The sequence below is a fragment of the Nycticebus coucang genome, chromosome 16, assembly GCF_027406575.1.
Source record: "Nycticebus coucang isolate mNycCou1 chromosome 16, mNycCou1.pri, whole genome shotgun sequence".
In the NCBI taxonomy this organism is placed as follows: Eukaryota; Metazoa; Chordata; class Mammalia; order Primates; family Lorisidae; genus Nycticebus; species Nycticebus coucang.
In genome coordinates this window covers 69895512-69911329 of record NC_069795.1, presented here as the reverse complement: position 1 = coordinate 69911329, position 15818 = coordinate 69895512, and the positions used below count along the sequence as shown (strand labels likewise).

General features: G+C 41.6%; 1 pseudogene; it reads right to left on the bottom strand.

The window, feature by feature from the left end:
* Window positions 1–216: 216 nt before the first annotated feature.
* Window positions 217–12386, bottom strand: LOC128567454 (ribosome biogenesis protein NSA2 homolog; annotated as a pseudogene).
* Between the last annotated feature and the right edge of the window lie 3432 nt (window positions 12387–15818).

Below are 15818 nucleotides of genomic sequence, written 5' to 3'. Positions count from 1 at the left end.
ACTCCATCTCTAAAGAATAGCTGGGCACTGCGGCAGTGCCTGTAGTCCCAGCTACTTGGGAGGCTGAGGCAAGAGAATCACTTTGAGCCTAAGAGTTTGAGGTTGCTGTGAGCTGTGATGCTACAGCACTCTACCAAGAGCAATACAGTGAGACTCTGTCTCAAAAAAAAAAAAAAAGAAGAAGAAGAAGAAGAAGTTACTTGTATGAAATGGCTATCAAACCAGTAAGACTGCATTTACGGGTCCATCATTTTCAAGGTTGTTGGTAATCTGAGCATACTTGCCCCCAAATAACCTTGCCCCCTTGTGCCACAAGGCCCAACTCACTCACGTGGACCTCAAGGACAGTCCCTTTGGTAATAACAACTAAAGTTGAATATAATGGGGATGAGGGATTCTTCTTTACACCCAGTATTGGCAGGCAAAAGGTGGCATTCAGTTTAGGATGTGTTATTTGGCCTAATGAATCTTTCATATTTAGATGGTCTTCTCGAAAAGCCATCTCCAATAAAGCAGACTTTAGTAACCATCCTCTTTCATGCCACCTTCTCTCTCTTTCCTGTTCAAGTAACTTTTAATACTTCTGATTCTCCCTGGGCATGAACTTTGGGCAGGGGGGACTTTGCATTTTTCCACTTTCTCTTCTAGTTTTTGTTTAATCTTATTGCAGAGGATTTTGAGACTCTCCCTTTCTGTCCAGAAGATAGGCACGGACTCCTTCCTGTGGAGTCTTTTCATCATCCTTTTGTTTGGTGTTTCTCTTTTCAAGCTTCTTGCTAGTCTTTTTCATTTGTATCTTCTCAGCATGGCGCTGTTTATGGTAGAGCTTCAGACCAATCATCTTCTTTGCCTTCTTTGACCATTCATGAGCCTCTGGACTTTCCTTTATTCTCTTTTTCTCATGCTAATCCAAATGATACCCATAGCATTTCCAGAATAATTCAATATATTCATTTTGTGATGGGTGATGATGGCCCCATCCCCCTGGGCATGAAGAACCTCTCTATCTTTGGCACTCAGAAATCCATGAGCAGACTCCATGCAAACTGCCTGTGACCATAATAAAACAATATTTTAAGGTTGATGGGAATGCAGCTTTCATCCATCATTCTAAAGACAGTGGTTACATGTATGATTCCAGAATAAATGGAGGAGAGTTACACCTATACTGCCAGTTGATTTTTCTACTTTGTTACCCCATGATCCCCTTATTTTCTTCAGTTGTCCTTTTTTATAAAGCAGCATGCAGTAAAATTTCAATTGATTCATTACCTATTAGTAAAAGTTTCACGCACAGAGAATGTTATGCTACAAGTAGCAGAAAGAGCTAAGACATCTGTTAGAATGAGTGAGGAAATTATTCATCATCAATTAAAAGCAACTAGGGAAAATAGCGATTGAAGCAAAGAAGCCCTTTACAGAGTTTTATGAGAATTGAGACACATACAATTTTCCTTTATGCTTAAAAAACGTCCAAAAGGAGCTCATTTTAGCCTTCTCAAAGGTGTGTTGTTGAGGAAGCAATATGTGCATTGGAATACCTGGAAAGCTGGGAGCATTATCCATCATATTGTGTTGTTTCTGTGAGTCCTTTGTCCTTAACATCTATCTGGGGTTTACCCCAGAACCAACCAGAGCACTTTTTAAAATAAAAACATATATGCTCCAGTCTCCCCGTGTTTGAAATGTAGCCCCCAATTCATGATGTTTTAGAGCTTTTTATGATGATGCATGGCCAAGACTGAAAAGAACTTGGCTAAAGCGACATAAAATAAATTTTAAAACTTTAAAATACTGGCATATTTTAAAATATTGTCTTCCTCTACATTCAATTAATCTGTGATTTGCATTTGGGAAGAAAGCAAGAGGAAATACATTCCAGCACTTGGATTTGTGAAATGAGAAAATGAGATCTGAGCGTGTGTCACATGTCACAACCCACTGCTGCCACCGCTTGTCAGGGCCAGGGACTGGCCAGGTCTCCGCCGGCTTATCTAGGTTCCAGACAGGGACCCTATGCTAGTATCTCACTCAGGAACAATTGCTCTTAGGTACCTGAGGGCTATTTACTTTAGTAGAAGGGAGAGAGAGAGAAAGATAGTCTTTGAGGGTAAAGCAGTCTTAGAATAGATCTTGACAGTCTTTAGCAGAGCTGGTGTTCTGCAAGCAGGAGGGGAGACAGAGTCAGAGTAAGCGGGTCGTGATAGAATGAGCTCACTCCCAACTGCTTGTTACTCCAGCCTAATATAAGGCTGATCTCGTGCCTCTCAAGACTACAGGTGTAGAAACTGCCAATTCACCAATGCTCTCATCTCGTGAGCTCTTTTATGCTTGTTATGAGAGCTAAATCCATCTCATGCCCTTTTCACCAAGGTGTTCATTATTGAGCTATACAGATGTTACTTATAACTCTCACTCCGCCTAGCCATGGGCTATACAGGCTGCTACAGTTACCGAGGAGACAGATGTATTACTCAGGATCCTGGTGGGGATCAGATAGTACACACAAGGTGGGATAAGAGCATTTTAAAGTAACTATTTACCAGTGTAGTGAGGGGTAGGGGAATCTACAGGGGTGGGTAAGTGTCTCATGTTCCCTAGTTGGAACCTCTAGGCCTGCAGGGCAGAGAGGGAGGAGTGGTCCAGAACCCCAGGAGAGGCCACCCAGCAGGGGCCGTCAGGAGAGAAACAACCTGCAAGCCAGCGATGGGGAAGTGGGGAACAAAGTGCCCAAACCCTACCTTCTGCTACCTTCCCAGCTCCTGCCAGTCTCTCCCCCTGGCAAAACCCTACTGGAGGCAGATGGCAACAAAGCAGGTTCATTTGGTCTACACAGGTAGGCTCTGGAGCACTGCTCAAAGTGAATAAGTAAAGTGGATTCAAAGGACCAGATGGAGAGTATCTAGCACAGGGGACGATCTCACTCCACGTGCAATCCTGTGGGCACCTCTACTTTGCTTGCTGGCCAACTTTAATTTATTAAATGTAGTAACATTGGCAAACTTGCTAGTTGCCTGATTCCTGAAAATTGTTGCTGTATTTGGAGAAGTTTTCACATTAAAAGTCTTGTTTTTCCCAGATAGAAGGTAGAATGCTTGCTTGCCGCAGCCCCTCATTTGCAGCTAGCTTGTTACATGTGAAGCGGAGTCCACCACAGAGATACATCCAAGCTGGCTTGACTGAAGAAGGAAGCTTTGCACAGAATCCATTATGCATCTGAGGACAGTGAGACAGGGGACTGGCATGGTGGTAGATGTTATTCACAGCAGAAATGGCTGTTTCTGGAAGCTTATCCTTAGGTCTGGTCTTCCAACTAATTTGTGAGCTACACACAATCCTTGTATTACTTTTCTGACTAATCAGCTGGAATCAGCTTTTGATGCTTATAACCTGAAATACCCCAAACTTCTATTTTTGTATCTACTCTTACTTTTGACTATTTTATATTTATCTAAATTAGACATTTAATAGGGCATTGTTAATGTGACAGATGAGCTAAGGAGCATACTGGCTAGCTCAGCTTTCTATCTGAAGTAAGAAATGCTGGTCTACACATATTTGCATGTAAAAAACATGCAGCAGATTGAAACTGAGATTTAAAAAACCTGTTTGTAATTTGTTCTCCACTTCTGAAATAATTAAGCATCACAGTAGAAATCATTTATCAAGCTTCCTACTTCTGCCACTTTTGATATATGCTAGGGAAAACAGTCGGAAAAATACAAATGTATGAGAACCCAATTATCCAAGCTCTGGCTTTGCTATCAGTATAGCATGTAGCCTTGGAAAGGCCTTTAATTCCTCTAAGTCTCCTTTTCAGATGCAGAGGAGGGGCCAGTAATACATGATCTTTGATGTTCCTTTGAGCAGTAAAATCCTTGGTTACGTATCTTTTGAAAAATCTTTGGAGAACATACTTAGCTTTTTCTGGATTTAAGTCTTGAGGGACCATAGAATTTGCAAGTCAGTTCAGAGAACTCTTGTTCCAGTCAGAGCAATTTGACCCTGGACAGTGAAAACAGTGCCCTATTATTGTTATAATCAGCAAATCATCCTAACTGCCAATTCTCATTCAGTTTGGGGTTTTGTTTTTTTTCTTTTCTTCCAGGAAGGTCTCATTCTGTTGCCTAGGCTAGTTTTAATAGTATGATCATAGCTCACTGCAGCCTTCAACTCCCTGGCTCAAGTGTTCCTGATTACCTAGGTCTACAGGCATGTGTCACCAGGCCCAGCTGAGTATTCTTATTTTTTGTAGAGACAGGGTCTGTCTATGTTGCCTAGACTGGATTTGAACTCTAGGCCTCAAACAATCCTCCCACCTTGGCCTCCCAAAGAGCTGGAATTACAGGTGTGAGCCACCACTCCTGGCCCCATTCGGTTGTAAAGCATGACCACCCATGCCTATGTACTAATTAATAGTCACTTGTCTGTCACAGGAATGTGAAAGCATGACAAGGTAGATTTTACATGTTTTTATTTTATTTATTTATTTATTTATTGAGACAAAATCTCACTATGTCACCCTGCGTAGAGTGCTGTGGTATCACAGCTCACAGCAACCTCCAACACTTAGGCTTAATCCATTCTCTTGCCTCAGCCTTCCTACAGGTGCCCACCACAATGCCTGGCTATTTTTGGTTGTAGTTGTCATTATTGTTTGGCAGGCCCGGGCTGGGTTCAAACCCACCAGCTCTGGTGTATGTGGCTGGCGCCCTAGCCCCTGAGCTACAGGCACCAAGCCAAGGTAGATTTTTCAAAAGCCATTGCTGGACTGGTAGCAAGATTAGACTGGAGGTTTGCACTTTGTTCTTGCTGTTCTTCCCCAAACACATCGCAAATATGGATAAATAATAAAAAAAAATGACATTGTAGAGTTCAAGAAAGAAGAAATGATTATTTCCGCGGATGAGAACAACAAACAGAATACAAGAGAGTATGAAATGTGAGTTAGGACAAAGCCACAAACTTCTTGTCTCCAGGTTTAGAATCAGGTGGTGATGGCTGGCTGGGTGACTGGGAATTTACTCAGCCTGGGACAAGGGGCCTTCGTTCAAATCATTGCTCTTATCCTGAGACTAACTGAGCTGTGACTAAGGGAATCTGCCTGCCCAGGGAGGTGAGAGGACACAGATACAGCCTTAAAACCAGGAAAAGATCCAGGATCCAAGCCACAGGTTATCTTGGTGACTAGACCTGAGATACATGTGACATCACCATGACCAAGATCCCTGAGCTGCCTTTTATAACACCTGGTTTATGTTGAATGGAAACCAGGAATGGACAAGGACCCACAACATGTGCATGTAACCACGCATTCATATATTTGAACTCTTGGTTGCATTTGGTGTAAACTCCTCACCAAAAAAAAAAAAAAAAAAAAATTACAAAACTATTGGACTTGGAAATGTACCAACAGGAAAGGAAGAGAGATAAAAAGTAGACTGAAAACCAACAAAAAACCTTCAAAATAAGCCTGCAAATCAAAATTCCAAAATCCATGAAATATAATCCTAAAAAAGTTAATAAAATGTGAAATCAGAATATGAATTAACTCAGAGGAGATTAATTGCAGTAAACAGTGTGGCAAATAGGTTAAAACAAGAAAGTTCAAGGAGATAGGAGAATAGTAGTTATAAAAAAGAACTAGACATTATGGCGCAAAGACAGGCATCAATGAAGCAAGAATAGACAAATATGCAAAATAAACAAATAGAAAGAACTCTTGGAACTGGAAGTGAAGCCCTTGATATTTTAAAAATACTTAATAGATGGAATGAACTCTAGACCCGTAGAGGAAGCCCTGAGGACCAGGAAGATCACAAGGAGGAGTTCACCCCGAATTCAATGCCGAAAGACAGAGTTCAAATCTATGAACAAGTGGTCATATGTGCATGAGGTGAGTCCAGAAAAAAAGCACGAAAAGAATAACAGAAGCAACGTAAGACCCTTAGCATAAAAGCACTGGCTAAGAATTCTCCAAAGCAAAAGATATAAATCCCCAAATTGAAAATTCACTTTTCAGATCAAAAGATTAAAAAAAAATAAATCCCCGTCTAGGAACACTGTAATGAGAATTAGAACACAAAGAAATAAAAAATGTGGGTGGCGTCTATGGCTCAAGGAGTAGGGCGCCAGCCCCATATACCAGGGGTGGCGGGTTCAAGCCCAGCCCTGGCCAAAACTGCAACCAAAAAAACAAACAAAAAAAGAAATAAGAAAAATGTGCCAGGAAGAAAACACAGATTATCAAAAAGAATAATGCTAAGGGCTACACAGATGTGGAGAAAGCAGCGTTCAAAGTGATAAAGGAACAAAACCCTCAATTTAGACTGTTAGATCCAGCTAAACCTCAATTTAAGTGACAGAGAAAAAAATATTTTCAGACACATGAGACTATCTATAATGCACAGGCCTCCATAGAAAGAAGCAACCATGTCTTTGCCAGCCAGGGCTCCTACCTGACCCTTTGTCACCAGTTCTCCACTCCCAGACTGCCCCTGCCTCATTCTCTTCCCTGCCTAGGCCATGTGTTTGTGCCCTGACCTTGCTCACCTTGTTAATCCTTTCTGTCCCATCTCTACTCTTCCTCCCTTCACTCTTCCCCCACTGACTTGGGGCTCCTTATCCCCATGGTGTTGGCACCACTCAACTGCATTCTCTGGCATCTCACCAGCACGGCCGGTCAGCCACGGCCTCTGCGGCCCTGAGTTTTTGCTACCTCCATCCTTATAGGGCTGCACAGCCTGGGCAACCCCAGAGTGGAAGCACACAGAAATGCTACCCCATAATCCTTCATGCAATCGGATTTGTGTAGGAGGTGGGGTAAAAATGAGAAATATGAGTGCCTGGGAGAAAAGGAGGAGCTCTAGGTCATGGGTGGAGAAGCGTGACAGGAGAGATCACTGAGAATTCTAGCGATGGCCATAATGATTCAAGATCTTAAAAATGTCTCTCTTTCCCTGACACTAAGTATGTGTGTGTATGTGAGAGAGAGAGAGAGAGAGAGAAAATGAGATCACTGAAATTTTGTAGTTTTTAAAATGTGGTTTCCCTCAACACATGTGTCTCAAATCAGGAGCAGCCAGCACAATGACACCATTTCCTCATTTTCTTGGATAACAGGGTTCATTGGAATTTCCCATCTAACTGAGAGTCATTCTCACTTGGGCTGTGAAATTGCAGTGGACAGGGTTCTTCCTACACAAGAATATACTGACCTAAGACCTGACCTTTCCCTGGGCACAGTCTCACGGGTAGAAGTCTCTGTTCTCCATGTTCAGCCAAGCAGCCTGATCTGTGTTGTGCAGGCAGGAACCCCCGAGCTTGGCTAGTGTGTCTTCATGTTAGTTTCTAGGGTTTCATGTTGTCTTGAGGATGGTTTGCCCATGGAGACTTTTGCATTAATAAAAATTTCATTGCACGCCTTGTGGACTCTTGACCAACTTAACAGCCTATTAACACCGCTTAACAACATTTAAAAAGACTTCACAGAAACAGAATTAAGGCCATTTCTGAGGACTCTGGCACAATCAAATTTAATTTCCCCAAACCATTGCCTAAGTAGAAAGCAGAACACTTCCAATAGGAAGTGACAGTTTTTTGGTTTTGTTTTTATTTTTTTAGATTTTATTTCTTTTTAATGTCCATGTAATTTAATTTAATTTTTTTGAGACAGAGTCTTATTCTATCACCATGAGTAGAGTGCTGTGGCATCAGCCTAACTTACAGAAACTGTTGGGCTTGAGCGATCCTCTTGCCTCAGTCTCCCAAGTAGCTGAGTCTATAGGCATGCACCACCATACCCAGCTAATTTATTTATTTATTTATTTATTTCAGAGTTTTACTTTTGCCCTCGGTAGAGTGCCATGGTGTCATAGCTCACAGCAACCTCAGACTCTTTGGCTCAAGTGATCCTCTTGCCTCAACCTCCTAAGTAGCTGGGACTACAGGCACTTGCCACAATGCCCAACTAGTTTTAGAGATAGGGTCTCACTCCTGCCGAGGTTGGTCTTGAACTCCTATCCTCAAAGGATCCTCCCACCTTGGCCTCCCAGAGTGCTAGAATTATAAGTGTGAGCCACCATGTCCAGCCTAGGTATTTTTTTTAACTGATAAGCAGTATAAGAACTGGACACATCTCTGAAAAGCTAAGTAACTTGAGAGGTCTAGTCAAAAATAAAGCATTACAATATGCACCATCCCTCAGCTGACATGCAAATGAAGGTCTTTTTATGACATTTATTGCTCTTTCTTTGATTACAAAGAAAATGTAAAAAATGTCGAAGGGGAAATAAAGGTGAGGTTTTTTGGGTTTTTTTTTGGTGCTGCCCCAGAGATGGTTACTATTAACTTTTAGAGTCTGCTATTTTATAGTCTGTTGTCTTCTCTTTGGTATACAGAATAATTAACTTAATATATTAATAAAATTTTCTTACGAACTTTAAAATTGCTATAGCACAACATTGTTTGATGATTGCATAGTATTCCATTGTGTAAATATATTGCAATTTGTTTCACCAGTCCTTTGCTTTCTGGCTACTTGACTGTTTCCAATTTCTTGTTATGATAAATAGTGTTGCAATAAATTCTATTCTACAAAAATCTTTTGTTCACATCTTGGAATTTTTTTTTTTTTTTTTTCAGAGCAGAGTCTCATTTTATAGCCCTCGGTAGAGTGCTGTGGTGCCACAGCTCACAGCAACCTCCAACTCTTGGGCTTAGGTGATTCTCATGCCTCAGCCTCCCGAGTAGCTGGGACTACAGGCACCCACCACAAGGCCCAGCTATCTTCTTGTTGTTGTTGCAGTTTGGCCAGGGCGACCAGGTTTGAACCGGCCACCCTTGGTATATAGGGCCAGGGCCCTATCACTGAGCCACAGGCGCCACCCCACATCTTGGAATATTTTTTAAGCAACTTTGAAAACATCTTTTTTTCAGCCTGGAGGCTGGAGTAACTACCTGGAGGGCTAACTTGTAAGTGCCTGGTTTCCTTTAGCACAGGCTCTCCCTCCTGGACAGCTTGATGTTAGTAGGTAAGATGACTATCATTCTTAATAGACAGGCTCATGATTAGTAAACTCTTCATTTCCTTTTTTGAAACTCCAGAATTTTTTTTGCCATTCTATTCAAACCAATTAGAAAAGAAAAACAAAAACAAACCCTGAGATGACTTTCATGTCAACTTTCTGATGCAGCTAAAATTAATTTTGATGTGTTTGAGATTGAGAACTATTCTCTGAGAATTGTTATTTTTGGAGTTTTAGTAGCTGTTCCTGTACCTTCCCAAAGCCAATTCATTAAGTTTATCAGATCCATAGTGTACATTTTAATTAACCCCATGGCTGGTCAAGTAGAGTTCAACAATACTTAATTGAAATTTTGGAGAAGCTTGATGGGCATTTTAATACACAGTTCACTCCTATTTAACATGAGTCAGAAAAAAAGAGTTATCTTTGGCTCACAAAACTGCAGTCCTTACATTAACAGTCTCTCTTAAATCGCAGCAGGCAGAAAATGAAGTCACTTTGGACCAAAGCCTAAGAACACAGTGACTTCAGAACACAAAATCTTCAGTTAGGGAGGGGTTTGTATAGTCACTCTAACAAGAAGTGGAATTTAAACTCTCCTGGACAATAGTGAAACTGCTCACATTCAAATAGCCCAAACAGGGGGAGGGTGGGTGGCAGGGAAGAACACAGAGTTTTCTCCTATTTAGAGGAGAAATTTTCTTTCATTATTTTTCATTAAATTTTTTTGATAGTATAATATCTGAATGCATAATTATGAGATATAATAGTTCTCATAATTTCATCACCACTAAAAAAGAGTGGGGAAAGTACAGGTTTGTCCCAGCTGACCTAATTACTGCTAAAGTAATCCTGATTGATTAAAATAGAAATCTTTTTTTTCTGAATATAAACAACAATGTTCTGAGTGTCTTGGGTTTCCAGAGTACAGCAGCTGAAAATTAAGTTTATGGCCTATGGCAAAAGCAACATATCTTAAGATATATCAGATTTTTCTGGCCGAAAACAATAACTGGGGAAGAGAGGCATAATGAAAACATAGAATTTCCAAGTCAGTTGCTAATATTTTAGTAGTCCTGACCCTAGAAAAATTATAATTAATTTTTAATAAAGGGCAATTCAAAAACAGTATAGAACTTGATATTCCCAGCACTTCATGGCTTGTTTTTCTATAAACTTCTATCGTTCAATTTATAAAAATCTAATAACGCTGCCTGGCTCATTAAATAGCTTGCACGTATTCAGACTAACAGGATGTCAGGGAAAGAAAGAGAAGATTCTAGAAGGGCTGGGAGAGGAGCCTGGAGGAGAAACAGAGGCTGTGCTGAGGGGTTGGGGCACAATTCTAACCACACCCTCCTCTCCCACACTTGAGCCAAAGCAACATTTAGGGGTCACAGAGTGACTGCGAGAATAAAATCTCCCTCATTCTCTCTCTTTATAATGAAAGAAAAAAATTGCATGATGTTCCATCATTCATTTGTAGCCTAAAGTGAATTAGAGCTGGGAGATCAGGGGAAATGTCTGGAGTTGATGTATCTGGATGTAGTTATGGCTGTGGGGAGGACGAGCAGGATTGGGACCAAGGAAGAAGAGTCTGGGCTTATTGCCAAAACTGGCCGGGCCAGAAGGATCGGGGGTGGGCTTCTCCCTGGGAAATATGAGCATGTGAGTCACCAGATGACAGGGCCTGTTCCCTGACTCGGGCCACAGGAAATAGGAACCACTGAGGGAAGGCTATATGGGATTTTAGATAACAACAACAAAAATAAACAACATTAGCAGTTAGAGTTTACAAAGTACTTTCATCTTCTTTCTCTCATTCCTATTCCATGAACTCCCTCACATTTCTAATCATGAGTAAACTCAAGAGGAATGATGCCTGAAACCATGTGGAAAGATTCAGTGAAGGGTTTTAAATAATATCAGACTCTGAGGGAGTAGTTAGCACCAAACAAGGTGTAGTGCTACAGACTTTGGCTCATTTAAGAGGTTCTACAGGGGTATTCAGAGAGATAAAACGTCCAGTGACTTAGGGAGAAGAGAAAGATGAGGGATGCTGTGAGGCTTTCCAGAATCACTGATGTGCAGGGACATCCTATCCAGAGAGTGGTAAATAGCCACCAGAGGGGCTGAGAAAACTTTGCTGCCAACTAACCATTAATTCCGCTCTCAGGGGGACATGTGACATTTCCAGATGAAGAGAACACTGTTCATCCATTTTCCAATCTAGTAAGGCCAGCATTCCCAAAAGCATGAGTCAGCAACCAAGACTGAACTCTCTTCCACACTTCAGATTGCCAGTGCATAATTCGGCCCTGGGGCTGTTGTACATTTTGAGATAGAGTGTACTGTGGTCCATTATTTCACTTCCAAGAAAAACAGTCAATAGGGTGGCGCCTGTGGCTCAGTCGGTAAGGCGCCAGCCCCATATACCGAGGGTGGTGGGTTCAAGCCCGGCCCCAGCTGAACTGCAACCAAAAAATAGCCGGGTGTTGTGGCGGGCGCCTGTAGTCCCAGCTACTTGGGAGGCTGAGGCAAGAGAATCGCTTAAGCCCAGGAGTTGGAGGTTGCTGTGAGCTGTGTGAGGCCACGGCACTCTACCGAGGGCCATAAAGTGAGACTCTGTCTCTACCAAAAAAAAAAAGAAAAACAGTCAATAGTGTCCTTTCTGATTCATCCATGTAAGTTTCAACTTGCTCAGCTTATCTGTGTTGCGGGGAGGGCTTCATTTGTTTCCTTCCTTGCAAATTTTATGTTTCTTGATGTTTTTGTACCTCAAAACTTTCATAATAACTTATGTACATGAAGTTTACAAACAGCCTGGGAATTTCAATACGTAGTCTTGCTTTCACTATCATAGCTCCGTGTCTCTGTTTGTTTGAGATAGAATTTCACTCTGTCACCCTGGCAGAGGGCACAGTGGTGTGATCATAACTCACTGCAACATCAAATTCCTGGGTTCAAGCAGTCCTCCTGCCTCAGTCTCCCTGCTGGGACTATAGGCACCTGCCACCACAGGTGCAGGTGATTTTTCTAATTTTTTGTAGAGATTTTTTCTACAAAAAATTAGACCAGACTCTTGTTCAGTCTGGTCCCAAACTCCTGGCCTCAGGCAGTCCTCCTGCCTCAGTCTCCCAGAGTGCTAGAATTATAGGCATGAGCCACCAAGCCCAGCAAGCTCTTTGTATTACAACGTAAATCTACTCCATCCATGAGGAGAATTAACTCCCAGAGAACCACTGCAGCCAAGGCTATTTGCTTCAAAGTTACCATGTGCGGCAGGGCTCCAGCATTTGCTAGAGCCAGGTTTGGCCTGTGCTGATTATGAAAGTCTGTGACTCTGAAGTCCTGGACCATGGATGCAGCAGAACCAACTTGTGTGTCCAGCAGTCTGAGCCATCTTGAGCGTTAACCCATTTGTGGAGGCACAGGAGAATCCCTAGCTTTGGGGATGAGGAAGACATTTAATAGTAATGCCTCATGCTCAAACATAAATTAGTTCACATTCAGCCCTATAGCCCTTGGGATAAGTCAGGAAGCTCTTGGGGCTGCCAGAGATGGGTCAGGTGTTCCCCAGGCTTTAGTGTTAGACCTGAAAGTTAGGCAGTTGAATGCTAATTTGATGTTTGCTGATAAGGAACCAGCAACTGTTGGGAACCCTATAAAGGCAAGTGGGTGGCAAGCAGAGCTTCCTAAGCAGCTATGTCACAGGGCAGAACTTCTTTGGAGCTTTTCACTGTTTTAGTTGGCACCTTGGACATCCATCAGTTTTGTTTTTGTTTTTGTTTTTGTTTTTTTGTTTAAAGTTTTGTTGTTGTTGTTTTGTTTTTTGTCTTTCTGATAAAAAAATTTTTTTATTGTTGGGGATTCATTGAGGGTACAAGAAACCAGGTTACACTGATTACATTTGTTAGGTAAAGTCCCTCTTACAATCGTGTCTTGCCCCCCAAAAGTGTGGCACACACCAAGGTCCCATCACTCTTCTTCCTTCCCTCTCTCTGCTCTTCCTTTCCCCGCCCCTCCTTCCTTTCTCTCTCTGCTCTCCCCTTCTCCCACCCCCACCATGTCCTTAATTGTCCTCATATTAAAATTGAGTACATAGGATTCATGCTTCTCTATTCTTGTGAAACTTTACTAAGAATAATGTGTTTCACTTCCATCCAGGTTAACACAAAGGCTGTAAAGTCTCCATTTTTTTTAATGGCTGAATAGTATTCCATGGTGTACATATACCACAGCTTGTTAATCCATTCCTGGGTTGGTGGGCACTTAGGCTGTTTTCACATTTTGACGATTGTAAATTGAGCTGCAATAAATAGTCTAGTGCAAGTGTCCTTATAATAAAAGGATTTTTTTTCCTTCTGGGTAGATGCCCAGTAATGGGATTGCAGGATCAAATGGGAGGTCTAGCTTGAGTTTTTGAGATTTCTCCATACTTCCTTCCAAAAAGGTTGTATTAATTTGCAGTCCCACCAGCAGTGTAAAAGTGTTTTCTCTCCATATCCACGCCAGCATCTGCAGTTTTGAGATTTGGGGGAAAGACTCCCTATTCAATAAAGAATAGGGAGCTGGGAGAACTGGATGTCCACATGTATAAGACTGAAACTGGACCCACATCTTTCCCCACTCACAAAAATTGATTCAAAATGGATAAAGGACTTAAATTTAAGGCATGAAACAATAAAAATCCTCAAAGAAAGCATAGGAAACTCACTGGAAGATATTGGCCTGGGGAAAGACTTCATAAAGAAGACTGCCATGGCAATTGCATCAACAACAAAAATAAACAAATGGGACTTAATTAAACTGAAAAGCTTCTGTACAGCTAAGGAGACAACCAAAGCAAATAGATCACCTACACAATGGGAAAGGATATTTGCATATTTTGAATCAGGCAAAAGCTTGATAACTAGAATCTGTAGAGAACTCAAATTAATCTACATGAAAAAAGCCAACAATCCCATATATCAATGGGCAAGAGACATGAATAGAACCTTCTCTAAAGAAGACAAACGGCTAACAAACGGTCTATGAAGCGAGTGTATGATGCCCCATATCAATGTATACAGTTATGATTTAATAAAAAAAAAATGTTCATCATCTCTATCTATTAGAGAAATGCAAATCAAAACCACCCTGAGATACCATCTAACCCCAGCAAGAATGGCCCATGAGTTTTGTTTAAGGGAAGACCCTGTGAAGGTGATTCAGCAAAAGGCAAGTAGTAAGAGGAGAAATAAAGGCAAAGGGAAAGTTGGAGAAGGAACAATTTAAGAGAATGCAGGGAAGAGCAGGAGGGAGGATGGAGAAGGAGCAGTCACTCAGGTTGCACCCCACCTGTGGCTCTAGTGTCTGATACACATCATTTGCACCCCACTTTTTTTTTAGAGAAAGGGTCTTGCTATATTACCTGGGCAGGAGCACAGTGGCTATTCATAGTCATGATCATACTGCACCTACAGCCTCAAATTCCTGGGCTCAAGCAATCCTCCTGCCTTAGTCTCCCACGTACCTGGGAATATGGGCCTGCACCACCTTACCCAGTTTGCACCCTGCTTTTGACCAAACCTTCAGACAGATTTTTCATTAACAAGACATCTTTATTTGCACTTCATAGATGGAGACATGAAGAGTAGAGACTGAAGTATCCTTACCCAAGAACACACAATGAAGCAAGCAGAGTTTTTCCCAGTCCTTCATTTGTCCTCTAGTCTTTTGAGACTAAAATGTCTTATTGTTTAAGCCTTAACCAAGGTATTTTCTTAGAAAACTCTTCCTCACTGGGCTCCAAGACACCATTTGCTATTGCCATTCTATACATTTTATTTTTTGAGGCACAGTCTCATTTCTTTACCCTGGCTAGAGTGCAGCGGCATCATTATAGCTCATTGCAACCTCAAACTCCTGGGCTCTAGGGATCCTCCTGCCCTAGCCTCCCAAGCAGCTGGGATTGTAGGAATGCACCACCCTTCCCCCCTGATCTTTTTCTATTTTCAGTGCAGACATTGTCTTATTCTTGCTCAGGATGGTCTCAAACTCTTAAGCTTAAGCAATCTTCCTGCCTCAGCCTAGAATTATAGGCATAGCCCTGTACACACTTCTTAAGTGAGAGGATTATACCGGGAATTGTGCTGAAGCATCAGAATAACAAAAATCAATTATAGAATGTAAGACATGAAAGCAGCTTTTGAGTTCTATCTCTTCATTTTCTAGATTAGAAACCTGAGTGCAGTCCACAGTGGTAAAGCAGTAACCCCAAATCACACAGCTATGCAGGGGAAGCTAGAACAGTCACACAGATATCTTGATTTCTAAGCAGTTATCTACCTAAGAGGCTTAGCAGACATAGATTTGTTTCATATATATATATATATATATATATATATATATATATATATCTCCAATCCAAAGTATTTAGCATTCTCAGAGATTTCAAATGGGTGAACAATAGCAAAAAACTCAGTATGGTCCAAAGCACTGACTTCTGGTGTTTTCTTCAAGGCTTCATTGGCTTTCAATATGTTAACCATAAGGAGTATTGCATTTAGCAAAGTACATTAAAGTTTTCTATGCAACATATTAAGAACAGCTGAAACCAATTAAATGCTAATCAATTTTACTCTGTCTGATGCAGAGTGGAAAAAATGTTTCAGAGGACTCTCCGCCCTGAGATGTTCTTGGCGATGGGTCTCTGTGGTGTGGGCCCCCTCCCATGGCTGTTAGTCATGTACCCTCAGGAAGAGGAGATCTGGCCAACTCCCTTCAGATTTGAGAGGAGAGCAAAATTCA